The 14,860-nt window shown below is 42.4% G+C and overlaps 2 long non-coding RNA genes across 4 annotated transcripts in view; both read right to left on the reverse strand.

Moving 5' to 3' along the window:
- The window catches only part of LOC142049655 (uncharacterized), a 923,484-nt gene that overhangs the window by 648,581 nt on the left and 260,043 nt on the right, over window positions 1–14,860 (reverse strand). The gene's annotated exons all lie outside the window — the stretch shown is intronic.
- LOC142049654 (uncharacterized) overlaps window positions 1–14,860 on the reverse strand; it is a 73,750-nt gene that overhangs the window by 40,888 nt on the left and 18,002 nt on the right. Inside the window, exon 2 of one of the 3 annotated variants that reach the window (XR_012657813.1) lies at window positions 2,513–2,591. The exons of the other annotated variants lie outside the window; for them this stretch is intronic. This is a non-coding gene — a long non-coding RNA (uncharacterized LOC142049654). The remainder of the gene's footprint in view (window positions 1–2,512; window positions 2,592–14,860) is intronic. 3 annotated transcript variants of the gene reach the window in all.

A 14,860-nucleotide genomic window follows, 5' to 3' on the forward strand; every position in this document is an offset into this window, starting at 1 on the left:
TGCAGTATGCAGCATTTACTGCTACTCTTGAACATCATCTGAAAAGTATGAACTGCTCATCCCCAGAAAGGGGTTCAGATTTTCGGCACAAAATTCAACATATACTGCAGCAAGTTATCTTTAATGAGATATGTAGAAGTTTTGTCTACAGAGGGAAACTGGCCCTCTACTGAGTTTCAGTACTGAAACTTCTGAACCATTACTGAAAAAAAAAGCTTAATTAACAGTATAGACAAAACAAAACAATTTCAGGACAGCAGCTAAAATGTCAATAGCATCACTGTAGTTAGCCTGTCATGCTTGAATAGAGTCCATCCCTACATGGTCTCACAATGCTGCAAAAACTACTTTAGTTCCATTTCAATTGCACTTGATAGCACTGCTCTTGAATGCTTTATGCAGCAACTCATCATATTTTATCTTGGCCTGATACAGAATAAAAACATCTGTGAGATGGCTCCAACTAATAGCTGATCCTTAACCACAGTTCCACAATGTTTCTAGCATCTCCCAACTTTACAACTGCTCTTGCATTAATTCTTGCTTTGAGCTACAGCATATACATTATCTGGCAGTTGTTCTAATTTTGAAACATCCTTGCAATATCAGTATCATTTAACCACTACAAAAAGCCCTTTTATTGGCAAATATTTGGGGGTAATTTGGTATGGCACCTTCCAATTGCAGACAGCAACTTTCACAAGTGTCTAGCCTGTAGAAACTCCAAAAAAGTTTTGTGCATCTAGAATGTACACCTAGATGCACAGCATTGAAAGAAAAAACTATTCAGTCTGACATTTAACCTAATACTTGAAAGAACTGAGGATAAAATAATAATTTATTTTACATGTATTAAAAGCTGACAAGCAAACAATGGAATTAAACAAAATGATTCAATGGCTGCTAGCATCACATCTCAAAAAACCCAACTATGATATGAGCATCTTCAACTTGATGAGAACACATAATGACATTAGAAATAACCACTTCACTTAGAATTCATTTACACTAATACTGAGAGAACAGAACAACTGTATTTCAAATTAGTATCACTAACTCAACTGTAAGTATAAACTCTCATAGCTAGACAGGGTAATGTAAGACCCTAAGTTAGGATAATGTACATTTAAATACAAAATGGAAGATAGAAGAGTATTTATTTTGTGGGTCTGTCTTTGCACTATAGTCTCTTTCAGATCTACATATCCATCACCTGATGTCACAATAGGGAAATGTGATACTGTAAATTAAGGCATTATAAAAACTCTATTTAGATGACTTTATTTTTTTATGTTAAAGAACAGTGCTACAATAATCAAATGCAATTCATAATATGCTTAGGGAAATGTAGGTCTATTGACTTGGTGAATCTTATTTACATAGTGACTCATGAACTCTTGCACATTAAATGAAACTTCCTGAATCCGAAGTTATACAATTAGATTAGCAAGATAATCATGTGTCCTAAAATACAATATTAATTTTTTACCTAATTTTTAAATCTAGAATTATGCTATTACTTTTTAAATTCAGAAAAAAGTTTACAAAAGATCTGAATCTACTGACAGATAAAAAAAATTATTATTGCTACATCTATATTACAAAGCATGAGAGATAAAAATGCCTCAGTTGTTAAAGTAGGTGTGTTTTTTCCAATAGCCTGTTAAACTTCAGCTGTCTCAGCTCATAGTTATCATTACAAATGTTCAATTTATAAATACAATATCCAAATATTTCTTACATAGTTAATATAGCTTCAGGGATACAAGAAAGTACATATAATATGAACTGTCTGGTACATATGATGGGAAATATTTTTTTCCTGAAGATTCAAAAGCAATATGAAAATCAATGAAAAGCATGCTTCTGCTGTGACACATTCCTCCTGGAAGTCTTACAAAAACTATACTATTGAATAATGCAATCATAAGCGTCAAGTTGCATCTAGAGTAACGGACCACACACAAGAACTCTACAAGAAAAGATTGCCAAATTTCTGATCTGCTGCTGATTAGCAGAAAAATGTTATGCATTTGTTCCTAGTTGTAATCTAGCCTTCATGCATATTCAAAAGCTGGAGTATATGTCCATAGTAACAATAACCTTGCATGATGCTTCTTTATATGCTTTCTTTAATAATATGGGTCCTAATGAAGATAATTTCAGGAAGCTGGAAAATTCTGTATAATTTCACTACACAGAAATATACCCAGATTTCAAAAAGTACAAACTTGTTATAAATTACAGCTCATAGTGATCTTTGACCACAATATAATAATAACAAACAAGGTACTCATCATTTTATATTGCTTAAAGCTTTGAATGCCATATTTCCTTCTCATACTTATGTTTTACTAATGTTCCCCTTCGAAAAACGTATGAAGGATTGTCACTTTGTAGTTCACATTTATATGGCTTTCCTAGAAGAATGCAGAATACCATACTGAATGCCTATAGCGCAGAAATAACCCTGAAGGCTCTATCATAGCAGTATGCAATAGATAACCCTTACCAATTTTTCATCAGCTGTGATGAACTGCTCATCTCAAGTTTGGTCCTGTGCTAGCCACCATGTGGAAGTGCTCAGTGACCTGTGGTGCAAGACTTGAAGTTAAAAAATGATTCATGCAATGAGAAAATAGAGGCAGACAAATCTTACGTAAACAAGTTACTTTAACAATATCCATCTTGTAAAAAAAATTGGAGAGAGAGAGGTGAGGACACAAAAATCCTTTTTCTCCCCAATTAGTTCTGTCTGCTGAGTTTTTGGCAGACTCCTACAGTTCACAACAGGCTGCACTTTATGTCAGCCTACACGCTCTCTGTCACAGTGAGACTTCCAGTGGCAAGGACTGTACTGCTCTATATGAATGCACGGTAGCTGGTTTGTCATGAACGGACAGAAAAATACAAGGCTGATGCAAGCATTCTGGAACTCTGATTCTTAAAATGACGGCATCAGAGGAAAAAAAAATCCTAAATCTATTTGTAATGGTAAAGCTCCAGTTCTACACTTTAATAACAGAATATTAACAAATTTAAAAACAAAACAAAACACAAAGCAAACCCTAAGCTAATAATTCAAACAAAATTTTCTGTCTTTGAGTGAGCAAATCTCACAACTATTTTGCTTAATTTCTAAATCAGTATGGGTCATCTTATTAGCTTCCAAGAAATACAATTAATCTTCTTGCATAATTACTAAACCCGTAAGGTACAGATGGAAACACGGAATCCAATCCCGTGTCACTGAATTGAGAAGTAAACTTTGCCCTTAATTTGCATTATGTCACTAATGACAGGATTGGGCCCTTTGAGTGCAAATCATCTTTTGGTGAAACACACACAACAGCAAGTGAAACAAGCCAAAAAGCCCAATTCTCTAAACTAATAGTGTGCTTCATGTTTAATTAAGGTCATTTTAAACAAATGAGGCACAAAAGTGCAAAAATATACAGTACTAAACAGTAAGAGGGACTAAGCCACTTTCATTTCAACTGTTCTTCAGAAGATTACTTAATTTGGGAAGCCAGATATACTTGCAGATGCAAATGAACTTTGAGATTTTGCCCATGGGATGCTCACAACCATACCTGTAGTAATTTAACGTTACTGGTAACTTTTACCTAATTTTTGAGGAAACCATCCATAAATGCCTTCAAAAAGCACCACAGCTTTTAAAGCAGAATTCCAAGACTTTTAGAACATCTGCAATACTATCTAAACCCCTCTCCAAATAAACTATAACTGTTAAATAGTCAATAATGTGAATGGTGTATCAGGACCAGATAACTTGCACACACTCATTCAAAACCTGTAGAATGAAACCAGTGTATCTTATATTGCATTCTACTAAGCCATGAGAACATGGAAGACCTAACTGGGGGAACAGTCCCTGTAACACATGCATCTACCTGTGTCTTCTAATCTCCAATTTTTGTGGATTCTGGTGAGAATGCATTTGAAGATATTAACTTGATCATATGGAGACATAATAACTCATAATGCTAATTAATATCAGATTAGCTGCACTGAATTCAACACATTAACTAAATGAACATTCAATTTTCAAACAATATTAGCATAGTAAAGTTTTTAGGAGGTAAAACCTACACTAGAAAGGAATTTGAAATTAGTGACTATAAAGCAAGCCACAAGAATTTTATAAAACTAAGCAACTGGAACAAAGTTCAGTTCAGTAATATTTCAAATGCAGATTCTCACAAATCTATACTTTAACACAGATTACACTCTACTAAATTACCTTCCATTTGTCAATAACAACTACAAAAAATCTCCACATAATGAAAAACAAACTCAAAGTACAAAGTTTATAGAATCACCCAACTTTGCAACATGGACAGACACATTTACTCCTATTTGAAATGACAAAATTTGTCTTCAAGGGTACTTTGAAGAACAAGATGAAGTTTTCAGGGAAGCAAAGGAGCACAATAATTTCACAAACATCTAGATTATAACTACTCTATTACCTCAAAATCTCTGTCCCAGAGAGCTTCTGGCTCAAAACAGCTGTCATTTTTTAATTGTACATATTAAAAAAATCATAAAAACAGGATAGACTGATACTGCAATATGCTATAAAGAAATGGCTTTTAGATGGTCCTTCTTCAAAAACACTCTGAAGGAGAAGTTATCCTAAAAGTCTCCTGAACAGCAGCATAATACTTGAGTTCCAATGACAAGTAGCTGAAGCCACACAATTTCCAACCTTAAACAAGGCAAAACACTGTAATAGGAAAATTAGTTTCCCCCCATTCCAGGAATTTTAGTATCAAAGTAGTATTCTGCAGGTATTCTAGAACTTCATGTGATATGGTGTTCACTGCACTACTTAATATATGGCCAAAGAATGATATTGGATTATGCAATCAAATTGGTCCTTCCTGGATAGAAATAGTCTAAAAGATGAATCAAGATGTTTTCTGAACCCTGCTCTGTGGAGAGGTTTGATGAATGTGTAAAGGTTTGAGTATGCTAGGTTTTGAATAATTAGGCAAATCAGAATCACATTTTTTCTTGTAATATAAATGCAAGTCAGAACAAAATTTAGCACAATTCAGTTTGAGTTTGGGTTGTGTCTTTTTTAATTTGGAAAAGAATTAATCAGCTTTGAAAAGTATAAATGCCATGCCCTTCCAGAATTATTTCAATTCAGCATTATGTCATCTGACATAATTTTTACTCAGATTGCTCATTTTGGAAATTTCTGTCTTTGCCATAAAAAAAATTTGGAGACACTTCATAACATTTGTCATGGTTTTAGCTGGGATAGAGTTAATTTTCTTCACTGCAGCTGGCATAGTGCTGTGCTTTGGACTTAGTATGAAAACAATGTTGAGATAACACACAGATGTTTTGGTTGTTGCTGGGTAGTGCTTGTACTAGTCAAGGACTTTTCTAGCTTCCCATGCTCTGCCGGGTGCACAAGAAGCCGGGAGGGGAGGGGGCACAGCTAAGAGAGCAGATTCAAACTGACCAAAGGGATATTCCATATCATGTAACGTCATGCCCATTATGTTAACTGGGAGGGGCTGGCCGGGGGAGGGAGGAAGCAATGGTGGCTCAGGGACAGGCAGCATTGGTCAGCAGCTGGTGAGCAGTTGTATCGTTTGTTTCTGGTTTTTTCTTTTCTTTTTTTTTCCCCTTTTCCATTTTATTATATTATCATTATTTTTATTATTATCATAATCATTATTATTATTATTGTAATTATTAAACTGTGCTTATCTCAACCCACAAGTTCTTTTGTTCTTCTGATTCTCTCCCCCATCCCACAGGGGTGGGGGGAGTGAGCGAGCAGCTGCGTGGTGTTTAGTTGCCAACTGAGGCTGAACCACGACACCATTATAGTCAGTAGGGAAGAGCAGGGTAAAAATCCCACCAGATTAAAGGTGGGCAGAATCTCTCTCTGAGATGCCTCTACACTGCATACAGAGGGAGATGATTCTTTTAGCAGAAGGTATCTCTGTCAACTGGTATAAATCACAAGGCATCACACCTTACAGCTCTCCATGATGATGTATTAGCTCTTCTACAAAAGCAGACAGACAGTTTACTAACCTAAATCAGTTTCTGCTCCTCTTCATCATTTTTCAAAGTCCTTTCTCTTGACTACACCATTATGGAAAAAGCTCAACTGTTACTGTAATTTGCAACCTTGTATGCTTCTTAAATGCCCAGCCTTCTGCCCATCCCTGGACTGCAATGAGTTGGAAAGAATATGTTTTCCTTAAGAACTTCCTATTTGAAAACTGGCATTTAGGCTGGACTAGGAATGTGAACCATAAGTCCATGGAGGTGTCTCTGTGTAAGAACACATAAAACACCAGTTTTGCTTTAAAGATGACAAGCTGTTGATATTTCCATTTGTTGCACAGGAAAGTAATCTGGAGCTTAGAAATACCGGCAACTTTGAAATATCATGTGATCTGAAATATTACTATTTAAAATTTAATAGAAAGTGTTACTTGGATCCCAGAGCACTTGTTTAATTTTCAACAAGTTTCACTGCAATTTTGTCCCTAATGTCAGGCACTTAACTGAGGAGATAACCAGGAAACAGTCCTCTTTCACGCAATCCTCTCTTTTCAAACTCCCACAATGACAAGTATCATTTTAACACTCAAATTTCCCCTTAGAAATCGTATAAACTTGACAACGCTTATTTTACCTTCAAATTAAATGAATATGCAATCTAAATCACTTAAGTGACAACTCCATTTAAACCTCTTATTCTGTCTCCAATAGTAAAGTAATTCTCACAAAATTCCCAATTAATAGTTGCCTCTGCCCACACCCACCTTGACCTTTAGGTAGCTTTTGTGACAGATAAACTTGCAGAAGTATAAAACATACTTTTTACAGTTCCACTCTCATACAGTTCTCCTCCTTTCTTCTATTACTGACCTCTGGAAAGGTAATATGCTTTCTTCCTTTCTCTTTGTAAGCAATATGGGGCCACATTATCCCATTTTGCCTTTTTTTGACTGCTTATGCATTTTTTTTCTATCATAACATCTTGGAATTAGGCCTTAAGAGCAGGAAGTTCCATTTCTTACCCTGTTCCGAGATAACACACAGATGTTTTGGCTGTTGCTGGGTAGTGCTTGTACTAGTCAAGGACTTCTCTAGCTTCCCATGCTCTGCCGGGTGCGCAAGAAGCCAGGAGGGGAGGGGGCACAGCTAAGAGAGCAGATTCAAACTGACCAAAGGGATATTCCATATCATGTAACGTCATGCTGTCATGGTTTCAGCTGGGATAGAGTTAATTTTCTTCACTCTAGCTGGTATAGTGCTGTGCTTTGAAATTAGCAGGGAAAAAAAAATCCTGTTGAGATAACACACAGATGTTTAGGCTGTTGCTGGGTAGCGCTTATACTAGTCAAGGACATGTCCAGCCTCCCATGCTCTGCTGGGTGCACAAGAAGCTGGGAGGGGAGGGGGCACAGCTAAGAGAGCGGATTCAAACTGACCAAAGGGATATTCCATATCATGTAACGTCATGCCCAGTATGCTACCTGGGAGGGGCTGGCCGGGGGAGGGGGGGAGCAATCGTGGCTCGGGGACGGGCAGCGTCGGTCGGCGGGTGGTGAGCGGCTGTATCGTTCGTGTTTCTGCGTTTTTTTTTCCTGTTTTCCCTTTCCTTCCTTTTCCCTTTTATTATATTAACATTATTCTCATTATTATCATAATCATTTATCATCATCATTTTATTGTAATCATTAAACTGTGCTTATCTCAACCCACAAGTTCTTTTGCTCGTCCGATTCTCTTCCCCATCCCACAGGGGTGGGGGGGGGATGTGAGCGAGCAGCTGCGTGGTGTTCAGTTGCCAGCTGAGGCTGAACCACGACAGTCTATTTTTGGCGCCCAACGTGGGGCACGAAGGGTTTGAGATAATAACAGTTGCTGGTCACAGCATTGATTCATCTGCTCGCAGTATTAGTTTGTCCAGTCTTTACCATGCTGATTGTAAAGTACATGTTAAAACTTGCTGTTGGTTTTGTCAGTTTGCTGTGCTCTGCAGTGATTAGAGAGGTTTTGCCTAGGAGACTTGTTATTAAAACACTGGCCTTGACTGTTATCGGTTATTTAGGTTTTGCATGGAAGCCGTTACTGTACTACAGCTACCACCTCATGGAGGCAATTAGCAATTATACCTCCTCCTCTGAGGAGTTTTTTATGGAGGAAATACAGAATGGCACCGTAGCTACTATCTTATGTAATGCCTCCTCCTTCATTACAACAACTTTTCAGTATCTTGAACATCCTTGGGTAGTTAAGATACATCTGTTGATATTGCTTTGGCAGGTGGTATCAGATCTGTCTAAGGTTAGTAAGCAAGTTAAGAATATAATCCAGAGATCGGTCCCAAGGCTCGATAGCTATGCGTGGCAGGGTATGTGGGAAAGTATGGGCAAATGCCTAAGACGGTGGGCACCCCCCGTGGTGTGGGACTTCACCCCTGAACAAGTGCAGAATCCTGAAAAATTAGTAGAACATTTGGAGGAAGTATGTTGTCACCCTGGCAATTCCAGAGAGATACAAATCACTGCCATGTGCTGGGGTCTGGCTTATGCCTATCGGGCCCTATTTAACACTATTCAGTACCCCCAAGGGAAAGAGAAGGGAGCTACTCCAACCCCCGTGACAAGCACTGCGGCCACTCAAACACCCACGATAGACTCTGCAGCTACTCCAACCCCAGCGACAAGCACTGTGGCCACCCAACCCCCTAGGACAGATACTGCAGCTACTCCAACCCCAGAGACAAGCAGTGCGGCCACCCAAACCGCCACGACAGATACTGCAGCTACTCCAACCCCAGAGACAAGCACTGCGGCCACCCAACCCGCCACGACAGATACTGCAGCTACTCCAACCCCGGTGACGAGCACGGCGGCCACTCAAACCCCCATGACAGGCACTGCAGCTACTCAAACCCCAGTGCCAAGCGTTGCAGCTAAACCAGAGGACCAACCTGTGCCAGTATCAGTCGCCCCTATACGCAAGAAGAAATCATGGAAGAGAAGGTCAACTCGTTTAGAAAGAGATTTCGAGGAACCAGGGCCATCACGAGAAGAGGAGGAGGAGGAGGAACCATGTGTACAAGAAACGGAAACTACCCGATCTCTATCCTTGAGTGAGTTGCGGGATATACGGAAAGATTTCGGGCGTCATTCAGGTGAACACGTTATCACCTGGCTGCTCCGATGCTGGGATAATGGGGCCAGTAGCCTGGAACTAGAGGGAAAAGAAGCAAAACAACTGGGATCCCTCTCTAGGGAAGGGGGTATTGATAAAGCAATTGGAAAAGGAACACAAGCCCTCAGCCTCTGGAGGCGGCTCCTGTCCGCGGTGAGAGAGAGGTATCCCTTCAAAGAAGATATTGTATTTCGCCTAGGAAAATGGATGACCATGGAGAAAGGCATTCAGCATCTAAGGGAATTAGCTGTGCTTGAGGTGGTTTATGGTGACCTGGACGATCAACAGTCCTCCAAAGATCCAGATGAAGCTGAGTGCACACGACCCATGTGGCGGAAGTTTGTACGGAGCGCACCATCCTCGTATGCAAACTCATTGGCAGTGATGTCCTGGAAAGATGACGAGACACCAACGGTGGCTGAGTTGATTGATAGACTCCGGGAATATGAAGCGAATCTCTCTTCCTCGCTCGTCTCTGCTGTTGAGAAACTGTCCCGAGAGTTCCAGCAACTCAAAGAAGATATGTCCTACTCCTCACCAGTACGGACCAGTATCTCAGCCATTAGGAGTAATCGTCCCTTGGCTCAAGAGAAGGGATACACACGACGGGGCACCCTATGGTTTTACCTACGTGATCACGGAGAGGACATGAAGAAGTGGGATGGAAAACCTACCTCAGCCTTAGAGGCACGGGTACGTGAGCTGCAAGGGAGAACAATTACTCAGGGGAGTTTCTCCAGGAGAGCTGCTGCCCCAGTTTCCCATAAGCAATTCTCCAGACAGAGGAGCAGAAGTGCTGATGTCCTGACTGATCTTAACAGAGACACCCGTGATTCATATTTACCGGAAGTGAGTGATGAATACTATGATCAGGACTAGGGGGGCCCTGCCTCCAGCCAGGTGGAGGAAAGGGATAACCAGGTTTACTGGACTGTGTGGATCCGATGGCCTGGAACATCAGACCCACAGGAGTATAAAGCTTTAGTGGACACCGGCGCACAGTGTACCTTAATGCCATCACACTATATAGGGGCAGAACCCATCAGCATTGCTGGAGTGACAGGGGGATCCCAAGAGCTAACTGTATTGGAGGCCAAAGTGAGCCTCACTGGGAATGAGTGGCAAAAGCACCCTATTGTGACTGGCCCAGAGGCTCCGTGCATCCTTGGCATAGACTATCTCAGGAGAGGGTATTTCAAGGACCCAAAAGGTTACAAGTGGGCTTTTGGTGTAGCCGCCTTGGAGACGGCGGAAATTAAACAGCTGTCTACCTTGCCCGGTCTCTCGAAGGACCCTTCTGTTGTGGGGTTGCTGAAGGTCAAAGAACAACAGGTGCCGATCGCCACCACAACAGTGCACCGGCGGCAATATCGCACCAACAGAGACTCTCTGATCCCCATCCACGGGCTCATTCGTCGACTGGAGAGCCAAGGAGTCATCAGTAAAACCCACTCACCCTTTAACAGTCCCATATGGCCAGTCCGGAAGTCTAATGGAGAGTGGAGACTAACAGTAGACTACCGTGGCCTGAACGAAGTCACTCCACCGTTGAGTGCTGCTGTGCCAGACATGCTAGAACTTCAATACGAACTGGAGTCCAAGGCAGCCAAGTGGTATGCCACAATTGATATCGCTAATGCATTCTTCTCCATCCCTCTGGCAGCAGAGTGCAGGCCACAGTTTGCTTTTACTTGGAGGGGGGTCCAGTACACCTGGAATCGACTGCCCCAGGGGTGGAAACACAGCCCTACCATTTGCCATGGACTGATCCATAATGCTTTGGAACAAGGTGGAGCTCCCGAACACCTACAATACATTGATGACATCATCGTGTGGGGCAATACAGCAGAAGAAGTTTTTGAGAAAGGAAAGAGTTCAAATCCTCCTGAAAGCTGGTTTCACCATAAAACAAAGTAAAGTTAAGGGACCTGCACGAGAAATCCAGTTCTTGGGAATAAAATGGCAAGATGGTCGTCGTCAGATCCCCATGGATGTGATCAATAAAATAACAGCCATGTCTCCACCAACTAGCAAAAAGGAAACACAAGCTTTCTTGGGCGTTGTGGGTTTTTGGAGAATGCATATTCCACACTACAGTCTGATCGTGAGCCCTCTCTATCAAGTGACCCGGAAAAAGAATGATTTCAAATGGGGCCCTGAACAACAACAAGCCTTTGAACAGATTAAACGAGAAATAGTTCATGCAGTAGCTCTTGGGCCAGTCCGGGCAGGACAAGATATAAAAAATGTGCTCTACACCGCAGCCGGGGAGAATGGCCCTACCTGGAGCCTCTGGCAGAAAGCGCATGGGGAGACCCGAGGTCGACCCCTAGGGTTTTGGAGTCAGGGATACAGAGGGTCCGAAGCCCGCTATACTCCAACTGAAAAAGAGATATTGGCAGCATATGAAGGGGTTCGAGCTGCTTCAGAAGTGGTTGGTACTGAGGCACAGTTGCTCCTGGCACCTCGACTGCCAGTGCTGGGCTGGATGTTCAGAGGGAACGTCCCCTCTACACACCATGCAACTGATGCTACGTGGAGTAAATGGCTTGCACTGATCACCCAGCGGGTTCGAGTAGGAAACCCCAGTCAACCAGGAATCTTGGAAGTTATTATGGACTGGCCATAAGGCGAAGATTTTGGCTTATCACCAGAGGAGGAGGTGACACGTGCTGAAGAAGCCCCACTGTATAACACACTGCCAGAAAAGGAGAAGCATTATGCCCTGTTTACTGATGGGTCCTGTCGCCTTGTGGGAAAGCACCGGAGATGGAAGGCTGCTGTATGGAGTCCTACACGACAAGTAGCAGAAACTGCTGAAGGAGAAGGTGAATCGAGCCAGTTTGCAGAGGTAAAGGCCATCCAGCTGGCCTTAGACATTGCTGAACGGGAAAAGTGGCCAGTGCTCTATCTCTATACTGACTCCTGGATGGTGGCAAATGCCCTGTGGGGCTGGCTGCAGCAATGGAAGCAAAGCAACTGGCAGCGCAGAGGCAAACCCATCTGGGCTTCTGCATTGTGGCAAGATATTGCTGCCCGGGTAGAGAAACTGGTTGTAAAGCTATGGCATGTGGATGCTCACGTCCCCAAGAGTCGAGCCACTGAAGAACATCGAAACAACCAGCAGGTAGATGAGGCTGCCAAGATTGAAGTGGCTGAGGTGGATCTGGACTGGCAACATAAGGGTGAACTATTTCTAGCTCGGTGGGCCCATGACACCTCAGGCCATCAAGGGAGAGATGCAACATACAGGTGGGCTCGTGATCGAGGGGTGGACTTGACCATGGATATTATTGCACAGGTTATCCACGAATGTGAAACGTGCTGCAATCAAGCAAGCGAAGCGGGTAAAGCCTCTGTGGTATGGGGGATGATGGCTGAAATATAAATATGGGGAGGCCTGGCAAATTGACTATATCACACTCCCACAGACCCGCCAAGGCAAGCGCCATGTTCTCACCATGGTAGAAGCAACCACCGGCTGGCTGGAAACATATCCTGTCCCCCACGCCACTGCCCGGAACACTATCCTGGGTCTCGAAAAACAAGTCCTGTGGCGACATGGCACCCCAGAGAGAACTGAGACAGACAACGGGACTCATTTCCGAAATAACCTCATAGACACCTGGGCCAAAGAGCACGGCATTGAGTGGGTGTATCACATCCCCTATCACGCACCAGCCTCTGGGAAAATCGAAAGATACAATGGACTATTAAAGATGACACTGAGAGCAATGGGGGGGTGGAACATTTAAACACTGGGATACACATTTAGCAAAAGCCACCTGGTTAGTCAACACGAGGGGATCTGCCAGGCAAGCTGGCCCTGCCCAATCAGAATCCTTACGTACTGTGGAAGGGGATAGAGTCCCTGTAGTGCACATAAAAAATATGCTGGGCAAGACAGTCTGGGTTATTCCTGCTTCCAGCAGAGGCAAACCCACTCGTGGGATTGCTTTTGCTCGAGGACCTGGGTGCACTTGGTGGGTGATGCGGGAGGATGGAGGACTCCGGTGTGTACCTCAGGGGGATTTAATTTTGGGTGAAAACAGCCAATGAACTGAATAATATGCTGTTAATTGCTATATGATGTTGTATGTCATCACTACTATGGTTGCATCAATGGAATGTTATCATGGTGGGAATCTCCCAATTAATAATAATAGCGAATGAACCTTCAATGGAACCAGGCAAAGTGCAGCAGTGAGAGAACAAGAACTACCAGTGCAGCGGTGATGGAACAAGGACTGACATGCAACAACCTGACCCCACGCACACCGCCTCTCTGAAGGACCCTTACAAGAGATGAAATCCAAAGTCATGGACTAAATGAACTCAATGGACATTCCACAGGCATTCTACAGGGGTGGTCCATAGACTAGTGGAATGATAAATGAAAATCTGTATAGAGGGAGATATATATATTGTTAAAGGATTTGAAGATGGATAGGGATTATTGAATTTGTACTGAATAGTATGGGACCTGAGCATGATGTCAATGATATGGAATAAGGGGTGGATACTGTCATGGTTTCAGCTGGGATAGAGTTAATTTTCTTCACTCTAGCTGGTATAGTGCTGTGCTTTGAAATTAGCAGGGAAAAAAAAATCCTGTTGAGATAACACACAGATGTTTAGGCTGTTGCTGGGTAGCGCTTATACTAGTCAAGGACATGTCCAGCCTCCCATGCTCTGCTGGGTGCACAAGAAGCTGGGAGGGGAGGGGGCACAGCTAAGAGAACGGATTCAAACTGACCAAAGGAATATTCCATATCATGTAACGTCATGCCCAGTATGCTACCTGGGAGGGGCTGGCCAGGGGAGGGAGGCAGCAATCGTGGCTCGGGGACGGGCAGCGTCGGTCGGGGGTGGTGAGCCGTTGTATCATTCGTGTTTCTGCGTTTTTTTTTCCTGTTTTCCCTTTCCTTCCTTTTCCCTTTTATTATATTAACATTATTCTCATTATTATCATAATCATTTATCATCATCATTTTATTGTAATCATTAAACTGTGCTTATCTCAACCCACAAGTTCTTTTGCTCGTCCGATTCTCTTCCCCATCCCACAGGGGTGGGGGGGGATGTGAGCGAGTGGCTGCGTGGTGTTCAGTTGCCAGCTGAGGCTGAACCACGACACATGCCCAGTATGTTAACTGGGAGGAGCTGGCCAGCGGAGGGAGGAAGCAATCGCGGCTTGGGGACCAGCAGCATCAGTCGGTGGGTGGTGAGTGGTTGTATCGTTTGTGTTTCTGTTTTTTTCCATTTTGTCCTTTTCCTTTTTATTATATTATCATTGTTGTTATTCTTATAATAATTATTATTATTATAATTATTTTTTTATTGTAATTAATAAACTGTGCTTATATCAACAAACTAATTTTTTTTCTTTCTTCTGCTCTTCCAATTCTCTCCCCCATCCAACAGCAGTGGGGGGAGTGAGCGAGCAGCTGCGTGGTGTTTAGTTGCTGACTGGGGCTGAACAACGACAGTACATTTTGGCACCCAACGTGGGGCTCAAAGGGTTTGACATAATAACAGTTGCTGGTCACAGCATTTATTAATCTGTTCTCAATATCAGTTTGTCCAATCTACACCATGCTGATTGTAAAGTACACGTTAAAAATTGCTGTTG

The sequence above is a fragment of the Phalacrocorax aristotelis genome, chromosome W (genome assembly GCF_949628215.1).
Source record: "Phalacrocorax aristotelis chromosome W, bGulAri2.1, whole genome shotgun sequence".
NCBI classification, from domain to species: domain Eukaryota; kingdom Metazoa; phylum Chordata; class Aves; order Suliformes; family Phalacrocoracidae; genus Phalacrocorax; species Phalacrocorax aristotelis.